This window comes from Podarcis pityusensis, assembly GCF_964106645.2.
Source record: "Podarcis pityusensis genome assembly, chromosome: 10".
In the NCBI taxonomy this organism is placed as follows: Eukaryota; Metazoa; Chordata; class Lepidosauria; order Squamata; family Lacertidae; genus Podarcis; species Podarcis pityusensis.
Window position 1 is genome coordinate 59595567 of NC_138035.1, and position 24262 is coordinate 59619828.

Sequence of the window (24262 nt, forward strand, 5' to 3'; positions counted from 1 at the left end):
CGATCAGCAAGCCCTAGGCTCTGTGGTTTAGACCACAGTGCCACCCGCGTCCCACACATTCTCACCAAGAATCCTGGGAACTGTAGTTTGCCCCCACAGTGCTACACTTCCCAGAATCCTTGACAGAGTGCAGTTCTCAGAATCCTTTTGTGCGTTTAAAATGTATGATGTGTGTACACAGACTTAAGCATATCCTTTATCCCTGACCTAGTTTTAAAGTGATGTAGCGCTTATGTCAAAACAAAAATAAAACACTCATCCTTTCCTACTCTACTTTCCACAGGGCAGCAGCCCATAATATTCCTAACCAAACCAAGAAAGCAGCTCTGCTGCTGCAGCAAGGGGAAGGGACACAGTGCAGACAATCTTTTTTGCAGGGTAACTTGCAGAAGATCAGAGAAATGTCTTCTCCACTCCAGCCAATCAGGGTCCTTTTTTCTTGAGACGCACTAACTTGCTAGGATCTCCTACTATCAGCCTTCCACCCTCCCCAAAAAAAAGTTCTCACCAGAAATCCTGCCCAGAGCAATCCAGAATTCTTGCATTGTTGCCTATGACAGAATCACAGGGAGATTATGGGTTCTTGCGCTTGAAAAATAAATACAGTGGTACCTTGGGTTAAGAATTTTAATTTGTTCTGGAGGTCCGTTCTTAACCTGAAACTGTTCTTAACCTGAGGTACCACTTTAGCTAATGGGGCCTCCCGCTGCCGCCGCGTGATTTCTGTTCTCATCCTGAAACAAAGTTCTTAACTCGAGGTACTATTTCTGGGTTAGCAGAGTCTGTAACCTGAAGCGTCTGTAACCCGAGGTACCACTGTAAATAGATAAGAATATTCAACCAAAATAATTTCAGTTTTAGAACAGTGTCCTAAAAGAAAAGGGGGAAGAAGAAAAGCAACAAAGCAGATTTTAAAATAAGATCCAAGCTGTTGACTGAATTTATTGTTGTCGTACATCTGGAGTTCTTGACAAAAATCTCCTGTTGGATTCTCATTTTTATACAGGGATTTTTGCCTCTTTAGCAAGATATTCTCTGTGCTCCTGCTAAGAGCATTTGGAGCTGAAATGTGCCCATGTGAAACGGTCTTGTGGACTGGCCGTTAGAAACTGTGCTCAGCAAAAAGGAGGCTGCAAATCCCACTCGCATGGACTTGACCACTTCTGTCTAAGTGGATTCCTCTAAACGCCTGTGCCTCTTCAGTCTAGCTCCGTTTCAGAGCTGCAGCAAAGCATGTAATAACCACAGCAAGAGTTCATAACTAGGCTATGAGCAGCCACAATTTTATGTGCTCTGGTTGCAAAGTCATCCGTAGATAAGGTTTTATCTATTAATCAGGAATATTAACAAGGCATACTTTGGGTTGTAGGCGGTTCTGCATTTTAAATGCATTTTGAAGTTCTGTGAGTACATTTTGTGTGGCGTAGCAGAGCTTAGCAGCTGCAGAGGGATCTGGTTGTGTGGGAAAGATAGATCCTAAGGAATGTCCCACTGGGTTACAAAATACACGGGTCCTGGGAACACATTCTCAGATTATGGGGAGCTTTAGAATTATTCAGCTCAGGACGGTCTGTGTTTGCTGCTAAAAAGCCCCACCTGTCATTGAGGGGGGGGGGAAGAAGAAGAAGAAGAAGAAGAAGAAGAAGAAGAAGAAGAGGAAGAAGAAGAAGACTCATACATGTTTGAATATATTTGTTTAATCTTTGTGCTTTAGTCTGGTCTGGCATTAGCATTTGAGGGGACTGCAGAAGTAGTATATGTCACTTTTAGTAATAGAAAATGTGTTCTCTTATAAGTCTTTATGGATCCCTATGTAGCAAAAATACTGTTATCCACTCACAAGAGGGAGATATCACTAGCCTTGGGGAAACACCTTGGTTTTCAGATGGAGTCTGAGGGAAAATTTCAAGAGGAAGGGCTTCAAAACAACCTAATGAGGAGTAATCATATTCAGTGGTCACAGAGTACTCTGTGTGTGTTTGTAATATAAAATGGCGTGGGAATGGAATGGAATGGAGTATTCTGGTAAAGGACTTGAGAGGAGCCTTGAACAAGAGCACACCACACTGCAATGATGTGTTGCAGGTCCCATTTGTGTATATCTCCAAATGCCCATTCCACTTGAAATCCTTTCACAGAAGCGAGGACATTTTTCTTGGCTTGCCTCTGCTTCATCTGTGCCATCCATGATTGAGCAGACTCAACAACATTTATCAACAAATGAAGTGGGTTTTTTTGTAAACTTGTTGCGGAAGACTATACAGTTGTACCTTGGAAGCTGAACAGAATCTGTTCTGGAAGTCCATTCAACTTCCAAAATGTTCGGAAACCAAGGCACAGCCTCCAATTGGCTGTAGGAAGCTCCTGCAGCCAATCAGAAGCTGCGCTGGATGTTCGGGTTCCAAAGAGCATTTGCAAACCGGGACACACACTTCTGGGTTTGCAGTGTTCGGGAGCCAAAACGTTCGACTTGCAAGGCGTTCGTCAACCAAGGTACAACTGTACATAGTTCTCTTTATGGAATCAATGGTGAACAGCTTTCTCCCTAACTGGAAATAGTCCAGGTAGTACAATATTGTGTGGATACAGTGGTGGCAAAGGAGAAGGACATTTCTGTCACCATCATCACCATTTCCAACGGGCTTCATAGGAATTTTGGGCACAGATCACTACCATCAGCCCTCTGCTTTTCTTACTGCAATCACACTGGGCAAGCTGCATCCGAAGGCAGCCTCTGTCATTGTTCTCATTATTCTTAATACATCTAATGCTAGGAGGAGTCATATCTGTGGTCAGAACACATGAACAATTACATTTGCCAGTTATTCATTTTTGCAATAATATTTCTATTAATTCACTCTTCTCCTAACCAAATACATTGAATTTGAATTTTTGGGGAAAGGAAAAAATGGTCAATGTGTTCATATCACATTTCTAGGACTCCTTTTGGACACTCAAGGTCTTTCTGTTTTGGTACCTGGCTAGCAATTTGGCAGAAGCCATCTGTTTCCATGGAGACTGGGCACACACCTTGCTATTCATATCTCTATGTGTGGCTGAATAGTTCACCTTGACTATTTCATTGGAACAGCAAAAATAATAATGCACACACACACACACACACACAAACAAACACCATTTTCTCCTGCAAAGCCTTTTCTGCAACATCTGAGGTAATGCATCTCTGCTTTCACATTTATAACCTTTATTCAGCATCATCAAACTGCTATGTTGTACAGAATGGAGCCAGGAGCCAGGGCTGGTTTGCATGAGTCTTGCTGCTTGGATTTCATTCTGCTGTATATATGACTCCTACGTGTCATGATATAATTGGATAGTAAAGTGTGTGGGGCTATGAGATTTTCCTTGGCCAATGCGACAGTCTTTCCATTCAAGCCAATAGCACTTTATTACCCATTGTTTGCAAATGCAACTAATTAACATTTCCAGAAATAGTTTGACAAGTTCTTACTTAGAATCATAGAATCATAGAATCATAGAGTTGGAAGAGACCACAAGGGCCATCTAGTCCAACCCCCTGCCAAGCAGGAAACACCATCAGAGCACTCCTGACATATGGTTGTCAAGCCTCTGCTTAAAGACCTCCAAAGAAGGAGACTCCACCACACTCCTTGGCAGCAAATTCCACTGTCGAACAGCCCTTACTGTCAGGAAGTTCTTCCTAATGTTTAGGTGGAATCTTCTTTCTTGTAGTTTGGATCCATTGCTACTTGTTGCATCCTGATAACAGGGTTGTTGTTTTTTGTGAGTCTCCCAACTAAGCTGTTAAGTTCCAGCTTGTCCATATGAGGGATAATTCAATTTTTTAACAGAAAACCCTTAGGAATCATCCTCCTCATATGTACACTGAATGCTTGCCTGAGGGGTTGTGTAGCCAGTGTGTGTGGATAGGGATGCATGACCCACCTACCCTTCATCTGAACATTCCTACAGTGTAAAGGTAAAGGTAAAGGGACCCCTGACCATTAGGTCCAGTCGTGCCCGACTCTGGGATTGCGGCGCTCATCTCGCTTTACTGGCCGAGGGAGCCAGCGTAGTTTCCGGGTCATGTGGCCAGCATGACTGAGCCACTTCTGGCAAACCAGAGCAGTGCACGGAAACTCCGTTTACTTTCCTGCTGGAGTGGTACCTATTTATCTACTTGCACTTTGACGTGCTTTCGAACTGCTAGGTTGGCAGGAGCAGGGACCGAGCAAAAGGAGCTCACCCTGTTGCGGGGATTCGAACAGCCGACCTTCTGATCAGCAAGTCCTAGGCTTTAACCCACAGCGCCACCCGCGTCCTACTCATGTAGACATGTATTAAACATTTATTTGTAAGCCTAAGGCGTGCATTTAATTTTCTGACTCTTACGGTCTTAGAAACTGAATCTTGAAAATGGGATTGAAGAGCAGTAGAGTTCTCTCCATAACTTATATGCAGTGCCAATAACCAGAAAACATCACTAAGCCAGTTGTTCAAATAAAGCTTTAAAAACAAGGACAACCAGGGAACACATATTGAGTTGAAAAATCTCCATCCTTTTAAAACAGATTTAACTTATTGAGGAATCGAAAGTGGCTCTTTGCTCCTCTCTAGTGACCAAGGGTATTGATCTGCAAAAATTGTGAAAGTTTTGCCAGTAGTTTGAAGTTACAATCCCAAGCCTCAAAATAAAATTAAACAAGAAACAAACCTTTAAAAAAGACCTTTGTGGGTCTGTGATTCTAGAATATATTCTAGAATATAGTCAAAACATGGGCTAACCAGGACATTATGTCACTCATTCTTAAGAGCTGTGATTTATTCAATTTTCACCTGTTGTTGTTGTTGTTTAGTCGTTTAGTAGTGTCCGACTCTTCGTGACCCCATGGACCAGAGCACGCCAGGCACTCCTGTCTTCCACTGTCTCCCGCAGTTTGGTCAAACTCATGCTGGTAGCTTCGAGAACACTGTCCAACCATCTCACCGTCTGTCGTCTCCTTCTCCTTGTGCCCTCCATCTTTCCCAACATCAGGGTCTTTTCCAGGGAGTTTTCCAGGGAGTCTTCTCTTCTCATGAGGTGGCCAAAGTATTGGAGCCTCATCTTCACGATCTTTGGCCACCTCATGAGAAGAGAAGACTCCCTGGAAAACTCCCTGGAAAAGACCCTGATGTTGGACCCTGAATTTTCACCTACTCGGTAAAAAAGCTACATTGAAGTGAAATGTGCATGACATCACTAATAAGCCATGAATGAAAAAGTGGCACATACTTTCTAATGACTTTATAACTTACCGTTCATTCATAAGGACTTCTGAAAATCACACAGAAGCTTAGTCATGCTTTTCTGATGAGATAAAGTGTTGTAAAATAAAGGGTGTCTCACAAAATATACATATTAATAATATTCCTTAATACCTATATAGATCTAGATAACCTCCGCGTGAAGGAATGACAGCTTTTCAGTAACATTATCAGTAACCTTCTCATACTGACCTAAAAAAAGGAATGCTGCCAGTTGAAAAAGCATCTCTCCTGCTCTAGCAGCTTAACAAATGAAATAGGAAGCTTCAGCATAACTGTCATGCCATGGGATCTTTGCCTCACTTCTGAAAATAGGTTAGATATTAGGGATTTGTAGGTATTGCGAAGAAAACTTGACATTAGCAACAATCTGCCAAAGCCTTGGGCAAGATAACAAACTCGCAACCCAAACATTCCACAAGCAAAATGGCTACTTTTCTGAATGATGTGCTTGTTAAGGCAGATGTTAAAATATATCCCACAGAAGAAGTAGCTGCCTATCTTCTGCCATTAAGTGAGTGCATAAAGAGGTGTACCTAGGCTCCCTTGCACCCTTGGCAATCACTGTCTCTCTCTGTCTCTCTGACTTGCGCATCCCCCTGGGCCTGCACCCTTGATGGGGGCCAACCTGGCAAAAACATCTAGGTATGCCTCTGAGCAGTGGCATAGCGTGGGTTGCCAGGGCCCAGGGGACTACGCAGAGGGGGTGGGTAGCAGGAAAATGTACAAGTAACATTCTACTGCCTAATAGCGTCCACATCACCCAGGAGATTGCAGCAGCAGAGATAAAGAAAAGAAGAGTTGTTCCATTGTCTGGAGAGGCCATTTCCTGGTTCTCATGGAGAAACCATTTTCAACGGAGCCCAGTTATGGAAGTCCATAATAATAATATATTTATACCCCTCCCATCTGGCTGGGTTTCCCCAGCCACTCTGTGCAGCTTCCAACAGAATATTAAAATACAATAGTCTATTAAACATTAAAAGCTTCCCTAAACAGGGCTGCCTTCAGATGTCTTCTAAAAGTCTGGTTGTTGTTTTTCTCTTTGGTGGGAGGGCGTTCCACAGGGTGGGTGCCACTACCAAGAAGGCCCTCTGCCTGGTTCCCTTTAACTTGGCTTCTCGCAGCGAGGGAACTGCCAGAAGGCCCTCGGCACTGGACCTCAGTGTCCAGGCAGAATAATGGGGGTGGAGATTCTCCTTCAGGTATACTGGGTCGAGGCTGTTTAGGGCTTTAAAGGTCAGCAGCAACACTTTGAATTGAGCTCGGAAACGTACTGGGACCCAGTGTAGGTCTTTCACAACCGGTGTTATGTGGTCTTGGTGGCTGCTCCCAGTCACTAGTCTAGCTGCCGCATTCTGGATTAGTTGTAGTTTCCGGGTCACCTTCAAAGGTAGCTCCACATAGAGCGCATTGCAGTAGTCCAAACGAGAGATAACTAGAGCATGCACCACTCTGACGAGACAGTCTGAGGGCAGGCAGGGTCTCAGCCTGTGTCCCAGATGGAGCTGGCAGACAGCTGCCCTGGACACAGAATTGACCTGCGCCTCCATGGACAGCTGTGAGTTCAGGCTGCACACCTGGTCCTTCAGGAGCACAGTTACCCCATTCAGGACCAGGGAGTCCTCCACACCAGCCCGCCTCCTGTCCCCCAAAAACAGTACTTCTGTCTTGTCAAGATTCAACCTCAATCTGTTAGCCACCATCCATCCTCCAACCGCGTCCCTAACAATTTTGTGCCTGGGGCAACCACCCCTGTGGTTTGCCCATGCTGCGCCCCTGCCCCTATGTGCACAGATTAGCTACAACTTTTGTGGTTAGCCCAGAAACTCTACTTATTCAGCTTCTTGCTTAGGCTTTGCTGCCAGCTCGGGTTTTTCCATGTGTAAATCTGCACACACTGACCAAACAGTTTCCGCTGACGCTAAATATTGTTATGATGGCCATTTTATACTTTCTCAGTCGATACTCTCTGACCAATGACCTTCCAGCATCTCTCTATATCTGGCACCCCAGTAGCCTATATTTATAAGTCAGTGAGAGCTAATAATGAATAATAATGTTCATTAGCTGGCCTATCAAAACGTGGCCTTTTGAGTCCTCATTCCTGTCCAGCATATAAACTAGCAGGTCTAACTGTGAAGTAATAAGGCCTATGGACAACTTGGAGATAGCTGTAGGGGTCTAACTGACAGTTGCCAGTGTTTCTGAACTTTGTCATTGCTATCTTCCATTACAGGGCACCTTTGTCCATGGAGTTTCTTGGCAGGGATACTGGAGTGGCTTGCCAGTTCCTGCTCCAGGTGGATCACGTTTGGTTAAAACTCTCCACTATGACCTGTCCATCTTGGGTGGCCCTGCACGGCATAGCTCATAGCTTCTCTGAGTTCTTCAAGCCCCTTGAAGCTGAGGCTCCAATACTTTGGCCACCTCATGAGAAGAGAAGACTCCCTGGAAAAGACCCTGATGTTGGGAAAGATGGAGGGCACAAGGAGAAGGGGACTACAGAGGACGAGGTGGTTGGATAGTGTTCTCGAAGCTACCAGCATGAGTTTGACCAAACTGCGGGAGGCAGTGGAAGATAGGAGTGCCTGGCGTGCTCTGGTCCATGGGGTCACGAAGAGTCGGACACGACTAAACGACTAAACAACAACAACATTATGGGGCACCATCTTGAATCCAATTCCATGCAAGCCCTGCTGTCACTGGAAAACGATACCAATAAAAATGTTAAGCATAAACAATTGGTCTTCTTTCTTGTGACAGCAGTGAGACATATGGTTGCTTCCAACTGGGAGGTAAAAAACCCTCTCCCACCACAGAAACTTTGATCCAATACAATATAGCACTTATGGGATGCTTAACTCACCATTGGAGGGTGATAAGAGGAATAACAAAGAAATATGGGTTTTGGCTCTGTATGGGCTTGATTTAGATCGTTTATCAGCAAGAGTACAGTAATCTCCTTTCTGTCTCAGTTGCTGCAGCCACTACGGAGAAATTATCTTAATGCTTTAGATTGAAGTATACCCTGCAGTTGTGAGCTGAATCTGTAATGTAAAAAGATTTTCCAAGTTTCCTTTGATGCCATGCAGAGGACTACATGCAAGCTTTAACATCTGTACAGGTATTTGTCTTGGAAGACAACTGTGTTTGGTAATTGTTTTTAAAATTTTCAATAAAGTTTGTAAAGAGAAAAAATAATAATAACTGACATTTGGCAGACTCCCCACCTCAAGGTTGGAATGCAAAGTAACAGGCTTCACTTTGAGATAAACTTTTAGCCTCTCGCTGTTGCTCATTTCTTGCTCAACCTCGCCAGGGCAGGTTACAGTGATGCAAAAATGCAAAATTAAAACACTTTAGAACTATTTACAATTAAAGAACATGGAAGGTGCAACACACACACACACACACACACACCCATATAAAGGCCAAGGTAAACATATTCAGAGTGTGATGAAAGCTATGTAATGGTGCCAGATGTACCTCTGTGGAGAGGGAATTTCACAGATTAGGGATTGCCACAGAGAATGCTCTATACTGAACCACCACTCCCTGAATTTCTGAGGTACCGCTAAATTAAAATGAAATATTTGTCAGGAAGCCCAAGAAGCTCCACAGGTGGGTATTGAAAAACAGGTGGGTAGGGAGATATAGGTAAGAAAAATATATACAGTGGTTCCTCAGGTTAAGAACTTAATTCATTCCAGAGGTCCGTTCTTAACCTGAAACGGTTCTTAACCTGAGGCATGCTTTCGCTAATGGGGTCTCCTGCTGCCCCTGCACTGCTGGCGTGCGATTTCTGTTCTTATCCTTGGGCAAAGTTCTTAACCTAGAGCAACCACTTCCTGGTTAGTGGAGTTTGTAACCCAAAGTGTCTGTAAACCGAAGCGTCTGTAACCTGAGGTACCACTGTATGAGGAAAGGAAAACATTTTTTGGGGGGGTCCTTTCTTAAGACTGTGGAGTTTGAGAACTCTCAGTGAGATCTTGACCTTCACCGTACTGAAATCAAATGCTCATTTCTAATAAAATATACTTCTACAATGTTTTCAGACAAGACACAGCAGGTAGGTTATGTAAATAGTTGAGCCCTGAAGGAAGGGAGGAGAAAGAACATAATGAGCAAACATTCAGGAATAAAATATATTTGAATTTTCTTCTCAGAAAAGAGTTGTGCTCATATGCCTGTGGCTTTCTCTTCCTGAACAGAAAGCTGGTGCGATTTGATTAATCACATTTCTATCCTGTCCTTCCAGGAGGGAACGGAAGGTGATTTGCAAAGGACTGCCACAGCCTTGTGAGATGGGCTAGGATGAGTGAGAATCAGACTTGCTCAAAGGCTCCGGTGCATTTCACAGCTGATGGAAAGTTTGGTTTCACATATGCAGACCAACAAACCAGGCAAGACACTACCCTGATTCTCAGTGTCAAACTAGGGTCAAATAGGGTCAAAACAGCCATTAATTGATATGAGCAATTAATGTGCATTAAGAAAAAGGCATTGTGGGATGGCCAAGTAGGATTGGGACCAGAGTGGAGAGGCTTAAAGAAGAAGAGTTTGGATTTGATATCCCGCTTTATCACTACGTGAAGGAGTCTCAGAGCAGCTAACATTCTCCTTTCCCTTCCTCCCCCACAACAAACACTCTGTGAGGTGAGTGGGGCTGAGAGACTTCAGAGAAGTGTGACTAGCCCAAGGTCACCCAGCAGCTGCATGTGGAGGAGCGGAGACGCGAACCCGGTTCCCCAGATTACGAGTCTACCACTCTTAACCACTACACCACACTGGCTCTCTTCTGGTCTCACGTCACCTGATGAAATTCACTTGATGAAATGTCCTGAACTGGCAGGACTTTGGGGAGGAGGAAGAGGATCCCATTGAGGGGTGTAGCTGGGAGTGGGTCACACAGGAGCAAGCTGGGGATGGAGAAGGAGAGGTTGGTGTAGATAGTAAAAAGGTAAAGTAAAGGACCCCTGGATAGTTAAGTCTTGTCAAAGGCAACTATGGGGTTGTGGCACTCATCTCGCTTTCAGGCCGAGGGAGCCGGCGTTTGTCCACATACAGCTTTCCGGGTCATGTGGCCAGTATGACTAAACTGCTTCTGGCACAACAGATGACCATGACGGAAACCAGAGCACACAGAAACGCTGTTTACATTCAGGACACAGTGGTACCTATTTATCTACTTGCACTGGTGTGCTTTCGAACTGCTAGGTTGGCAGGAGCTGGGACAGGGCAACGGGAGCTCACCCCGTCATGGGGATTCGAACCACTGACCTTCTGATCAGCAAGTCCAAGTGGCTCAGTGGTTTAGACCACAACGCCACCCGCATCCAGTGTAGATAGTACTTATGGGAAGAAAGAGGATGGTGAGGGGCTAGGGGCCAGTGCATAAGAAGATGAACAGCAGCACCCTTTGCCAGAACCAGAGAGGCCCCCATCCCCATGAACATGGCAGGTCCTAAGACATAGAGAACAGTGGGTGGGGCACTCCAGGAAGCAGAGGCAGGCTGGGACCTGCAGCCTAGTTCACTAGCTGGCCAGGTGGGGAAGGAGACATGTGATTCCTCAGCTGCGGCAAGCTAAGAGCAGGTGAGGGTCACCTGTCCAACCAGGCCAGATGCAGCAATCAGCAGGCACAGCATCAGAAGGCAGCAGAGCTGAGGTGCTGGGTCTGCTCAACTGCCTACATTGAGGGACCTCACCTGGAATTCTCCTTGGACCTTCATGAGTTTCTACTTCGGGATTGACTCTGGATTGCTGAACTTCTATCTTGGCTTACTTGGACTCACCCTGGACTGCATTTCCTGATCTTTGGACGTTGCTTGTGTGGATTGGCTTCTGGACTTGGAATTTCATCTCAGCACACTGTCTGTCTGCCAGGTAGTCCAGGGGATCAGGACATGAAATTCACCCCCAAATTTACCTCCAGGGTGGAAGCTCTCACTAGACCCATTGAAAGCCTTTCTCCCAGGTCTAAGAACAGCTTTGTGGTGTCAGGAGGTTTTCATCAGCACCAGAAAAGGGTTAACTTCCCTCCCCCTATGCTCCTGGTCTTGCTTGGAGCCTTGCCTGCCCCTCCATGGCAGCTATTTAACCTTCAAAAACGTGCATGTTAATTGCTTGCACACAATTAACATCACTTCTAGTATAATTCTCAGTTGGAGTATCATAACACATATTGTTATTGAGAGATAATGTCTTCTTGCTCCACTCAGTGCTGTAATACTACGCATCTACTCACTAAACATGGTTGTTGATCAGGCGTGTTCACAGAGAGAGGCCCTTTCAGAAGTGCCTCGGGAGAGCATGAAAGCTGCTGTACAACCACACAATTTCTACTACATTATTTCCCAGGAATTAACTGCCTCGGAGGAACAACTCGTCCATTACTCAATTGTCATAGGATTTTTGATTTAGGAGATGACATTTTCCACCTCTTTCCCACAATTACAGCTGCTCTGCTGGCTGGTTGGGCAGCAAGCGTGATAAGAGCTATGAGGGGGAAATATAAAGAACGACTGAGCAACACAATAAATTCTGAAGCACAGACATAGGGTTGCTTGGTCCTTGCAAGCCTACAGGCTCTGCCTGTCACTAAGGGATCGGAGACGATGTTTGAATGTGTGGCCTGTTTCTTTGATTGCTACTGTAAGGGTGGCACAGAAACAGGATTTCCCCAAATCACAGCGGCTTAAGCAATGGGAAAAACCACCCCTGGCAGAAATTTTCATTTGATGGGACTTGATAACCCTACCTGCTACCTGCCAGAGGATGTTGGCAGGATAGGGCCATAATTACTAACAATGGAAAGTGGGGAGGGAAAGTAGCTCAGTGGCCAGCAAGCACCGGCTTTGCCTAGTAGAGTCATCGTTAGAGTTGGGCCTGGGGGAATCCAAGCCCTGAATCTTGGGTCCTGATGCCTTTATCTCCTGCAGATCAGCCGTGTGGTCTGTGCAAGTGTGTCTCAAGCAGTTGAACTGTTGTGCAATGGAGAGCACAGGCTTATAAGTCTCAAAGAAGACCTTAACATGAAAGGAGAGGTCCAAAAAGGTGTGAGATGTAATATAAGCAGTCAAATACAACATTTCCTGTTTGCCTAGAGTGGACATGCAGGGGAATGTTGGTCCAGCCAGTTGAACTTCCTGTTACACCTGCTCTGAAGCATCCTTCCTTTGCATGTGACCAGGCAGGTGGGCGTGGCCCTTCCAGACCTAACAAAAGGGCCAGTCACGCAGCCATCTCCCTCTCTCTTGACTCTTCTTCCTCGAGATGCCATGCTCTCTAGATACTGACGTATTTTGCTGTCTGCTGGCTCTCAGCCACCAGGACATGGGCTCCTTCCCATATGGGATGAACTCAAACCCTCTTCTGTAACTCTAAGCTGAAGAAGGCCTTCAGGGACCCAACTGTGAACTGAATGTGAGTAAACTTCTTATTACTTTTAAAAGAAGCTTCCTGTGTCTTTATTCTCTTTAGGAGGGATAAAAGGGGACTTACCAGGAACCAAACCCAATCTGAACAAAGCCAGATTGGATTGCTTAAGTAAAGAGATTCTAACGAATCTGCAACTAGCTTCCTGCTGAGTAAAAGGGGGGGGGGATGTACTCTGCTGTATGAATACACTCACTAGCATGAGTTAGGAAGGATAATATTTAATCAATACATCCCCTCCTGCTACCCACAATATTCCCCAAAAAGGTACCACGTGGCAGCTGTAACACCATTTTAAGGAGATGAGAAGAGATGATCAGGCCAGGCTGGGCCACGAATAACCACCATGGGACCACTGTTCCCTTGCTCAATTCCTGTTCTCTCTCTCTCTCTCTCTCTCTCTCTCTCTCTCTCTCTCTTAGCTGAAATTTCCTCATGCTCAAAAGAAAAGGCTGAGGCTCCTTTTTGGGAATTTTAGAGAGCAGAAGGGAGACAGCTTTCCATAAGCAGCTGCTCTTGATTAAACTGCAAGAAGTGGATTTTAACAGCACTTTTGTCAAAACACTGCCCATGCGTCCCTATGCATGCTTATTCAGAAATAAGTCTCGTTACATTCAGTGGGGCTGACTCCCATGTAAATGTGCATCAGATGTCTTATAACAACATTAGCCACACAGGACAACCTTCCCCTGCCCCTTATTTTTAAGATGTAAAAAGGGAATCTGCACCTAATGCTCTCTTTCCTTTGAGTACGGTGCGTAGGATTTCACTCCTAACTACATTTCTGTGGGTCTGTGTTTCAATTCCTGCTAGATCTGGTTGCTGACAGACAGATAATGAATATCCAGCATTTCCTGTAGAGAAATCTGTGCGCATTTCTGTTGGTCTATTTTGGGTCTGCATGTGTGATGGACAAAAACAAACAAACAAACAAATAAACAAACCACTTCTTTGCTGTGGATCCAAACAGGTGGCTAACCGTTTGCTAAAGAAGGTGTGTGAATATTTAATATTTCATTAATCTGTTGTTGTTGAATGCATACTAGTCTTGTGTGTTGCAGTGTGTAGCTTCTCCTAGTGCTTTTTGTCCACTCACTACTAATCTGAGCTGGAAATAATCTATATTTTCTGGTTTCCCCTTTCTGTTACTCTGAACCCTTTCTTTTCATCCGTCAGTATGTACAGCCATTCTCTTTAGCCTATTGCATGCACACGCACATACACTTGTTACATGCTTATCCGCCTTTTGTAGCCAAAGGCCTTCCACTTCAGCTAATGCCCTATCTTAAATCCCTATCCCTCTGCTTCAGCTCTACAGTGGTACCTCAGGTTACATACGCTTCAGGTTACAGACTCCGCTAACCCAGAAATAGTGCTTCAGGTTAAGAACTTTGCTTCAAGATGAGAACAGAAATCGTGCTCCGGCAGTGCGGCAGCAGCAGGAGGCCCCATTAGCTAAAGTGGTGCTTCAGGTTAAGGACAGTTTCAGGTTAAGTACGGACCTCCGGAATGAATTAAGTACTTAACCCAAGGTACCACTGTATTTGCATCTTCCATCTCCAAATCCACCCTCCACAATCTTCCATTGTTTCTCAATCATGCGTTTAAATCTGCTCTAGCATCTTATCTGTGTGTGCAGCATCATGTCTTATTGTTACAAAAGGAAGCACACACTTCTCTTGCAGCAAAATATCATCCTGCCTTATTCGTAGGGGTGGCCTGATGGGTAAGAGCCCCACATCTTTTAAGTACTGTACCTAACAACATTGCTGATTTCCAGGTTCAGTTCTGGCACCTCCAGTTAATAGGATGTCAATGTAGTAGGACCAGAATTCAGGAGTGACTCTTCTTTACTGGGGTCCCTGCAGAGCCTCGGCCAGTCAGAAAAGACAGTACTAGGCAAACTGGACAGGCAGCCTGAACTGATATTAGGCAGTATGAGAGCTTCCACCCTCCCACTGTTGATCTTGCTTTCAGAAAAAAGCCTGGTGAGCTCTTCGCTCAGATAAGTTTAGAGCCCTTCTCATCCTCGGATCCCTTCTGAGATCTGTTTATTTAAGCAGTCTTGCTTGCATAGGCCCCGGGCTCAGCAGTTGCCTTATATAATAAACACAACGACACAATTATTTTAGGTTAATGGGATAAAATAGGCCAAAACTGTTATGTAGTGTAGTTTCACCCTGGGCCAACAGGGGGATACTGTATATAGTTTTCACTCAGGTCTGTAGATAGTTTTCACTCAGGTCCGCGTCTGTTATTTTAGGCGGGAACTCTGGGCTGTTGTGGTTACAATGTTGACAGCCGGCTGCCTATAAATACAGGCCGGCTGAGCTGTTCGCAGTCAGTTCTATTCCAGCTTACCATAATAAAGAGCTACTTGAAGAAATCGCTGTGCCGGCTGCTATGTCAACCCACGACCTAACACTGGCGACGAAGGTGGGATGGATGGACATCAGAGCACAGCCAGATGCGGCCAGCCTCTGAACTGAGCTGAATCACTGAGCTGAATCACAGAGCGAAATCACTGAGCGAAATCACTGGGCAGAACCAATTCAGAGCTGACTGTTCTGGCTAGAGCACTGTGTTCCATCCATCGCCCTTCACGCCGGCATCGGGATCATGGCTTCACTTGTGCCTCTACCGCTTTTTGCGCCAGCCTCTGAATCATGGGACTCCTACCTCGCTCGGTTCGACTGCTACCTCCAAGCCAACGAGCTGACAGAAGTATCACAGGAGCGGAAGCGGGGCCTATTCCTCAGCCTCTGTGGGCCTGAGGTGTTTGAGACGGCCCGAGCGTTGGTTGCGCCTGAAGCAGTCCAGGCAACACCATGGGACACGATCCAAGAGAAGCTCCGCAACCACTACGCACCAAAGCCGTCCAAGATTGCTGCCCGCCATGTGTTCTACCACCGGAACCAGGCAGAGGGGGAGTCAATCAACAACTACACCACCGCCCTGCGACAGGCTGCCATGCACTGTGAGTTCCGAGACTTAGACGATGCCCTGATGGATCGAATCGTCTGCGGGGTCCGGGACATCCATCTGCAACGGCGCCTCCTAGCCAAGCCAGACCTCACGCTACAGAAAGCCATTGAGGAGGCTGTGGCCTCAGAAGCTGCTGAACGCTCCGCCCAGGAGATCCGCAAGTCCAGCAGCCCGCGTCTTGCTAGGGAGCCAGTTCCGGTGCATCATGAAGAGGCCAGCAGTGAGGAGGCATCCTCCAGTGAAGACGATGACGTGCACCAGACAAAGCGGGAGCGCAGGAAGTTCCAACAGAAGTCCAAGGGCCAACCGGAATGTGCTGGCTGCGGAGGCAACCATTCCCGTGCCAAGTGTCGATTCAGAGACGCCATCTGTAGGAAGTGTTCCAGAAGGGGCCACATCGCTAAGGTCTGCCGATCGGCTCCGTCTGACACCCCCCCTTCATCGACTCGCAAGTCCAAGTCTTCACTCCAGTCTGCCAAGGAAAGTTGTTTCGCTCTCACCGACTGCCGCTGCCCGTCTGGAACCACGATTGGCCAAACCGACTCGCCTACGCGACGCAAGCTGAACGTCACGGTGCTCATTGAAGGAGCTCCATGTGACATGGAGATCGACACCGGGTCTGCCCTGTCCATCGTGTCATGGAGCACCATCAAAAGACTGGTACCCAGAGTGTCCAAAAGGCAACTCAACTCTCACCGCGTACACCTGAGAGACTACCAGGGAAACGACATTCCCGTGGTAGGCGTTGGCCGGTTCCGGATCGCCTTCAAGGATTTTTCGGGCCTGCTCCGGTTGGTGGTGGTCGAAGGTCAGCGGCCAAGCCTCCTAGGGCTAGACTGGTTTGATGCCCTCGGCCTGGAAGTCACCGGCATCAACTGCATCTCTAACGCAGAGACTGAGGGTCTGGTCAAAGACTTTGCCGTGGCTGAACCCCCAGGCTGTGCCAACGCACCACGGTCATTTGTCCCAGGAAACCAGGTCTTTGCCCGGAACTATGTGGGGGACATCCCTTGGGTGCCAGCCACAGTAGTGGGAGTCACTGGACCTCGCTCGTACCAGGTGGCACTCGAAGACGGACGCTTGTGGCGACGGCACATAGACCAGCTTAGGCGCAGGGTTGGGGACTTGGACACTACCGAGGTGCCCCCAACTGCGCTTGCGGCTCCAGAAGAGACACGTACAGATGGCGAGGCCCCACCTACACCTCCCTCGCAAGCTGCCAGCGTGGAGCCGAACCAAGCCGTTTCAGAACAGACTCAGACCACTCCACTTGCGGAGGCTCCACCCACAGCAGCGGATCCAGGGGAGTTGGTTCCAACGCCACCTAGGGTCGCACCACAGCCTCAGCGAGAACTGTGTGGCCCTCCGGACTTGGCTACCAGTCCCCGGCGGTCTGGCAGAGTTTCCAAGCGCCCAACTTATTTAAAGGACTATGTTGTTGGACAGGTATCACTGTTGGTCTAAGTATGGGAAATGTAACCGATATGCTTTTGTGCTTAATTGAACCATTACGCGTAGTGCTGTATATAAGGAAACCATTACGATTGTAACTAACGCCTTATCTCGGTGGGGAGGGGTGTTATGTAGTGTAGTTTCCCCCTGGGCCAACAGGGGGATACTGTATATAGTTTTCACTCAGGTCTGTAGATAGTTTTCACTCAGGTCCGCGTCTGTTATTTTAGGCGGGAACTCTGGGCTGTTGTGGTTACAATGTTGACAGCCGGCTGCCTATAAATACAGGCCGGCTGAGCTGTTCGCAGTCAGTTCTATTCCAGCTTACCATAATAAAGAGCTACTTGAAGAAATCACTGTGCCGGCTGCTATGTCAACCCACGACCTAACAAAAACTTTATTGGTTACAGGTGCGAGCGGTTTAGCTTAGGCATTGGGTGAAACCAGACTACATCCCGACTCCGGCCCATCCGCAGGGAGTCTCACTAAGGGTAAACCACCAGTAGGGGGAGCCCTATGACATAGGTCAAATCGGGGCACCCCCAGGGTCCTGGGGTTGTGGCATGGCCATAGCTCACATCCAGGCTTTAGACAGGATTCACACCTCCAGATCCCTTTAACAGGATACCCTTATCAAGGAGGGGCAGGCGGAGGCTACAACATCCCCTTCCATAAACAAAGGCTTACCCAATGCCTGACCTCACAATTGCTACAAGGTAGGTGAAAAGCAAATGGCTGGAGCCAATTTGCCGAGTGGAAAAATTCCTACCCGGCCCCATCAATTGTTGGGAATTCCATTTCTCCCTTGCTGCAGATGTGGAGGATTATTACATGTCACATGTCTGTTTATATTCCAGCACAGATTGTTGGAGTCTTGTGAGCAGAACATCCGCTCTTTATTGCTTTTGTGTTTTTTTCTGTCTCCGAGAAGAACGGCAAGGAGAGAAGCCATGTTTTCTTTGTTCTGATCTATGTATAATAAACATAGCTTAGACAGAGCCTAGGACTTGCCAATCGGAAAGTCGGCGGTTTGAATCCCCGCGATGGGGAGAGCTCCCATTGCTCGGTCCCAGCTCCTGCCCACCTAGCAGTTCAAAGGCATGTCAAAAGTGCAAGTAGATAAATAGGTACCACTCCAGTGGGAAGGTAAACGGCGTTTCCGTGCGCTGCTCTGGTTCGCCAGAAGTGGCTTAGTCATGCTGGCCACATGACCCGGAAGCTGTACACCGGCTCCCTCGGCCAATAAAGTGAGATGACCGCCGCAACCCCAGAGTCGGTTACGACTGGACCTAATGGTCAGGGGTCCCTTTACCTTTACCTAGTATCCACGCCTTGAGCCAGATCTGTTGTGTGCTTATTCTGCTGAGTAACATGTGCTCATGAGTGACTGATGGATCTCCGCAGCGGCAAGTCTGAGAAGGGGGACGCTCCAGCTGGGTCCTGTCCAGCTGGCTTTCCATCTGACGGTTCCAACATCAATATGGTGACCAACATATGTCCATAGCAAGGTCGCTGTCATAGCAACACATAAAAAGAGGGCGGGTGGGCTGGGAGATCCGGCGAGGAGGTGAAAGGAAGATGCCCCTAGCTGCGCCATAGCTTAAACAGACCGCAGCCATGCCGCTAGCTGTGTCGATTGGACAGCCGGGGGCGTGACGCGGCTGGGAGTCCCCATGAAGCATCCATCCAACCTCCAGCAGGGTCACTGGGAGATCCTGGGTGCCTGGCCGCAACACCGCCCACCAGGGAAGGTGAGTAGACTTTCCCAATAACCCTTCTATCAGGTGTGTAAGCAACACCTCTCTTCCTTCAGTTAACCCTTCCCCTCCTCGACTCACGACTGAAGTAGCTAATCCCAGAAATTCTGGCTTTCCCTTTCTCCACACTGTGTTCTTTTTCTAAATATATTTTTTATTAAACAATTTCAATAGAACAAATTATCAATCCAAATAATCAATTATATTATTCCCCCCCTTTTTATCCCCCCGTCCCTCCCTCTCCCCCCCCCCACCAAAGACTTCCCTCAGCTCCCCTCTCTGATTTATTTGCACATATTATTCTCTGCATGTTAAAAATTGTACACATCATTACCTTATCTGTCATGAATTCTATTAATAAATTTGTGGGTGTTTATTCAAAACCTGCCAAGGAGTCCAAGTCATTTTGTTGTTTTTTTAAGTAGTTTGTAAAAAGTTCCTAGTCTTCCTTGAAGTCACGATTGTCCTTCTCATGTAGTTTATGTGTCAACTTTGCCAACTCTGCATAATCATCAGTTTTTCTTGCCATTGTTCTTTCGTTGGGATTTCCTCCTTCTTCCATCCTTGTGCTAACAAGACTCTTGCCGCTGTTGTGTTGTTGTTGTTGTTTAGTCATTTAGTCGTGTCCGACTCTTCATGACCCCATGGACCAGAGCACGCCAGGCACTCCTGTCTTCCACTGCCTTCCGCAGTTTGCTCAAACTCATTCTGGTAGCTTCGAGAACACTGTCCAACCATCTCATCCTCTGTTGTCCCCTTCTCCTTGTGCCCTCCATCTTTCCCAACATCAGGGTCTTTTCCAGGGAGTCTTCTCTTCTCATGAGGTGGCCAAAGTATTGGAGCCTCAGCTTCAGGATCTGTCCTTCCAGTGAGCACTCAAGGCTGATTTCCTTCAGAATGGATAGATTTGATCTTCTTGCAGTCCATGGGACTCTCAAGAGTCTCCTCCAGCACCATAATTCAAAAGCATCCATTCTTCGGCGATCAGCCTTCTTTATGGTCCAGCTCTCACTTCCATACATCACTACTGGGAAAACCATAGCTTTAACTACCATATATGGACTTTTGTTGGCAAGGTGATGTCTCTGCTTTTTAAGATGCTGTCTAGGTTGCCACTGTTGTAGCATACATAAAGAGATTCTTTATTTTTCTTGGCGGGTCTCGTCCTAAAATCCCTAACAAAAATGCTTCTGTTTTCTTTTTTTTTTTTTAAATATTTTTTATTGCTTTTTTTCCAAATAGAAATACAAAGTCAATTATACAAAGAAATAACAGGGAAAAAAAAGAAAAAGAAAAAAGTCATCCTTTCAAAGCATTTTTTCATAACCAACCGGACTTCCCCACGTCTCCCTCACCGTGCGTTCTTTACAATAAAATTTTTCAGCAAATTATAACCTTATTTCGTACATTCTTTTGTTCTTTCAAATACTTGTAGTTTACGTTTAAAATACTTATTTTCAATTTACACTAATGACATATATAATATTCTTTTAAACATTAGTCCTTTCCTTTATATAACTTAGTTTCCCATACCTTAATCTTATTGCTGGAGCTGAATTTCCCTAATCATGCGAATTCTTAACATTCATATAACTTGTAAAATTTTTGTAAATAATCTTTAAATTTTTTCCAATCCTCCTCTATTGCTTCTTCTCCCAAATCTCGGATCCTGGCAGTCATCTCGGCCAATTCCATGTAGTCCATCAATTGCGTCTGCCACTCTTCCAGTGTGGGTAAATCTTGGGTCTTCCAGTATTTTGCAATGAGAATCCTTGCTGCTGTAGTTGCATACATAAAAAAGGTTCTATCCTTCTTTAACACCTTCTGGCCGACAATGCCCAATAGAAAGGCCTCTGGTTTCTTGGGAAAGGTGTACTTAAACACCTTCTTTAACTCATTATATATCATTTCCCAGAAGGCCTTCACTTTTGGACAAGTCCACCAGAGGTGAAAGAATGTCCCTTCAGCCTCCTTACATTTCCAACATTTATTATCAGACAAGTGATATATCTTAGCAAGTTTGACTGGGGTCATGTACCACCTGTATATCATTTTCATAATATTCTCTTTCAAGGCATTACATGCCGTGAATTTCATACCAGTGGTCCATAACCTTTCCCAGTCCTCAAACATAATGTTGTACCCAATGTCCTGAGCCCATTTTATCATGGCTGATTTGACTGTCTCATCCTGGGTGTTCCATTTCAGCAGCAAGTTATACATTCTCGAAAGTACCTTGGTCTTTGGTTCCAACAATTCTGTCTCTAGTTTCGACTTTTCCACCTGGAAACCTATTTTTTTGTCCAACTTAAAAACCTCTTGAATCTGAGCGTAGTGAAGCCAATTTTGCACCTTATTCCTTAATTTTTCATAACTCTGCAGTCTCCAAGTTTCTCCTACTTTTTCTATAATTTCCCCATATTTCGGCCAACCAACCTCCATATTAGGTTTTTTCCGGGCCTTGGCCTCTGCTGGTGAAAGCCACCTCAGAGTCTTACCTTCTAATAAGTCCTTGTATTTTATCCAGACCATAAATATTGATTTTCTAACAATATGATTTTTGAACATTTTATGAACCTTTACCTTGTCGTACCACAAATATGCATGCCAACCAAAAGCATTGTCGAACCCTTCCAGATCTAGGACATCAGTGTTCTCAAGTAATAACCAATCTTTCATCCAGCAGAAGGCCGCAGCTTCATAATATAATCTCAGGTCCGGCAGGGCAAACCCCCCTCTTTCTTTCGAGTCAGTTAATATTTTAAACTTTATCCGGGGCTTTTTGCCCTGCCAAACAAACTTGGATATATCCTTCTGCCACTTTCCAAAACATTCCACTCTGTCCACAATCTGTAGGGTCTGGAACAAAAATAACATTTTCGGCAATACATTCATCTTTATAGCTGCAATTCGGCCCAACAAGGAAAGTTTCAATCTTGACCAGATTTCCAAATCTTTTTTGATTTCCAACCAGCATTTTTCATAATTATCTTTAAATAAATTCAAATTTTTAACTGACAAGTGAACCCCTAGGTATTTCACTTTTTTTACCACACTTAGTTCTGTTTCCTTCTGAAACCCATCTATTTCTAAAGATGTCAAGTTTTTTCCCAAAACCTTGGTTTTTTGCTTGTTCAACTTAAATCCCGCCACCCGACCAAAAAAAAATGCTTCTGTTTTCTTTACAAATGTCATTTGAAACATTTTTTTCAATTCATTGTATATCATTTCCCAAAAAGTTTTAACTTCTCTACATTCCCACCACATATGATACATAGTACCTTCTTTTTCTTTACATTTCCAACATATATAGGACCCGGTCTCCACACTGTGTTCTTAGCCAGTGTGCCATAGCCTAGCTCTCTAGTCTTTAATTTTTCTGCTACTTCTTCCTCATCCTTGCTTCCTCCCTGCTTAGAACCCTCTCTAGTGCCACACCCTTTATCCTCCAAACAGCTAAGTTGCTGTGATGGCCTGGGAATCTGCTTCAGAGGCTGAACCTGAAGAATCCCAGCCTGCACAGGAGTCCCCGCCTCCAGGGCCAGCTGAGCCAGGGCCAGGGGCTTGAACCTGAAGGGCCCTCACCTGTGCCGTATCCTCAGGAGCAGACACCAGCTGAATCCGCTCTGGCTCCGGAGGTGATGGAGGACCCATTGCCTGCAGATGCTCCACTCTCAGCCCTGTCAGGGGAAGGTGAGGTTGCCTCTGGGTCCGGTAACCCTCCAGCCTCTCCTGAGTTGCAGAGGCTCAGGGCAGAGAGGTGGAGGGAACTAAGTTCCCGCAGGTAGAGTGCTCGCCTCCAGGCCAGGAGAGGCGAGTCACCTGTGGACCGGGGCCGCCCTATGCCTCAGAGGAGATAAAGGCCAGCCCGCCCAGTCCCAGGTTGCGGGAGCAACATCGTTGGTTACCTGTTCCTGCTGGCACCCTGTCCTGCTTTCTGCCAGAGTTCCTGACCACGCCCGACTCCCTGCCTTGGACCCCGCTTCAGCCTCAGACATGATCCACGCCGCACGGTAACCTCCCCCGGGACCAGCACAGTTGCTTTCCTTCTCCAGTGGGGCTGCCCTGCCCACCCCTTTTCTTTTTGACTGACCTCTGCAGCTGAGAGTGTAAGTGGAAATGCAGCTCCAGTTCCTCCTGCAAAGGTAGATTCTTATGTTCGCTCAACCTTTCTGGAGAGTGTCTTTTCAATCATTCCTCCATGTATTCTGGGCTTGCTGCTGCAAACGAACCATCAATATTCACCCAGCCTCAGCCAGATAAATATTCGTTTAGTGCAGACTCTTAATAGAGAAGGAAAAAGAAAAAAGAAAGGTTTGTAGTGGAAGACAGCACCTGCTTTATGCCACTGTAATCCCAGCTGACTCCAGTTATTTTATGTCTGGTTTTAAAGTGGAACGATGTAGAGAGGGAGGTTTGAAAGTAAATCAGATTTATATAGTTTGAGACAATGGAAACACATGGACAATTCGCACCGCCACTTCTGATGGAATAAATTCCTCACAGGAAAACTTTTAACTTCGTTTTCATTTCGGGGAAGAGAAGCGGAACAAATTGAGTGGGATCTCACCTAAAAATTGTCAAGACAAAATGTTAGCTTGGATAGGCTTTCTCCTCTATTGTAACTTTAGCAATTTCTACCTGGGGGGGGGGGCAATGGTGGATTTCATTCAAATGCTTACCCCAAGGGAAAGGAGGCAGCAAGTCAATGTGCCTTTCAACAGAAAACACAAATATGCTCTCAGAATTCCTGTTTAGGCATTCTAATGCTGTGTAGCGCACCTAGCTGTAGACTGAGCTGATAAGGCTCAACATTTTACTACTTGAGGCTGCAATTGTGTGCACATTTCCAACACAATCCTACAGTCCCTCAGGGAACATAACGTCCCCAGAGACCTCCCTGGTTTCAGAAGCCTTCTGGCTACTGTGGGAAGGCCCACTGTTGTGGGTGGGGCATTCCTGGGGTGGATCAGGGGAGGTTTCAGATCTCTGGGATCCAAACCCACCCTACTCACAACACACCCCCCCCATGAAAACCCCAAAAGCTCCCCACCCCATTCCCCATGAACAAGAGAAAATACACCTTAAAGCTCTAGCATTTCATGTGAGCAGAACAGACCCTCCCAGTGCCCCTACTTTCCAGGGGCAGTCCTGGATTTACAGAAGCTGTCCCGGTTTCTGATTTGATCCTGGAAGTTCCCACTTTTCCTTAAAAGGTAAAGGTAAAGGTACCCCTGACCATTAGGTCCAGTCGTGACCGACTCTTGGGTTGCGACGCTCATCTCGCTTTATTGGCTGAGGGAGCCGGCGTACAGCTTCCGGGTCATGTGGCCAGCATGACT

At 46.2% G+C, this 24262-nt stretch overlaps 1 long non-coding RNA gene across 2 annotated transcripts in view; it reads left to right on the plus strand.

The window, feature by feature from the left end:
- Positions 1-12368: 12368 nt before the first annotated feature.
- The window catches only part of LOC308486764, a 271614-nt gene continuing 259720 nt past the window's right edge, over positions 12369-24262 (plus strand). For both annotated transcript variants that reach the window (XR_013991282.1, XR_013991283.1), the window contains exons 1-2: positions 12369-12714; positions 13540-13720. This is a non-coding gene — a long non-coding RNA (uncharacterized lncRNA). The remainder of the gene's footprint in view (positions 12715-13539; positions 13721-24262) is intronic.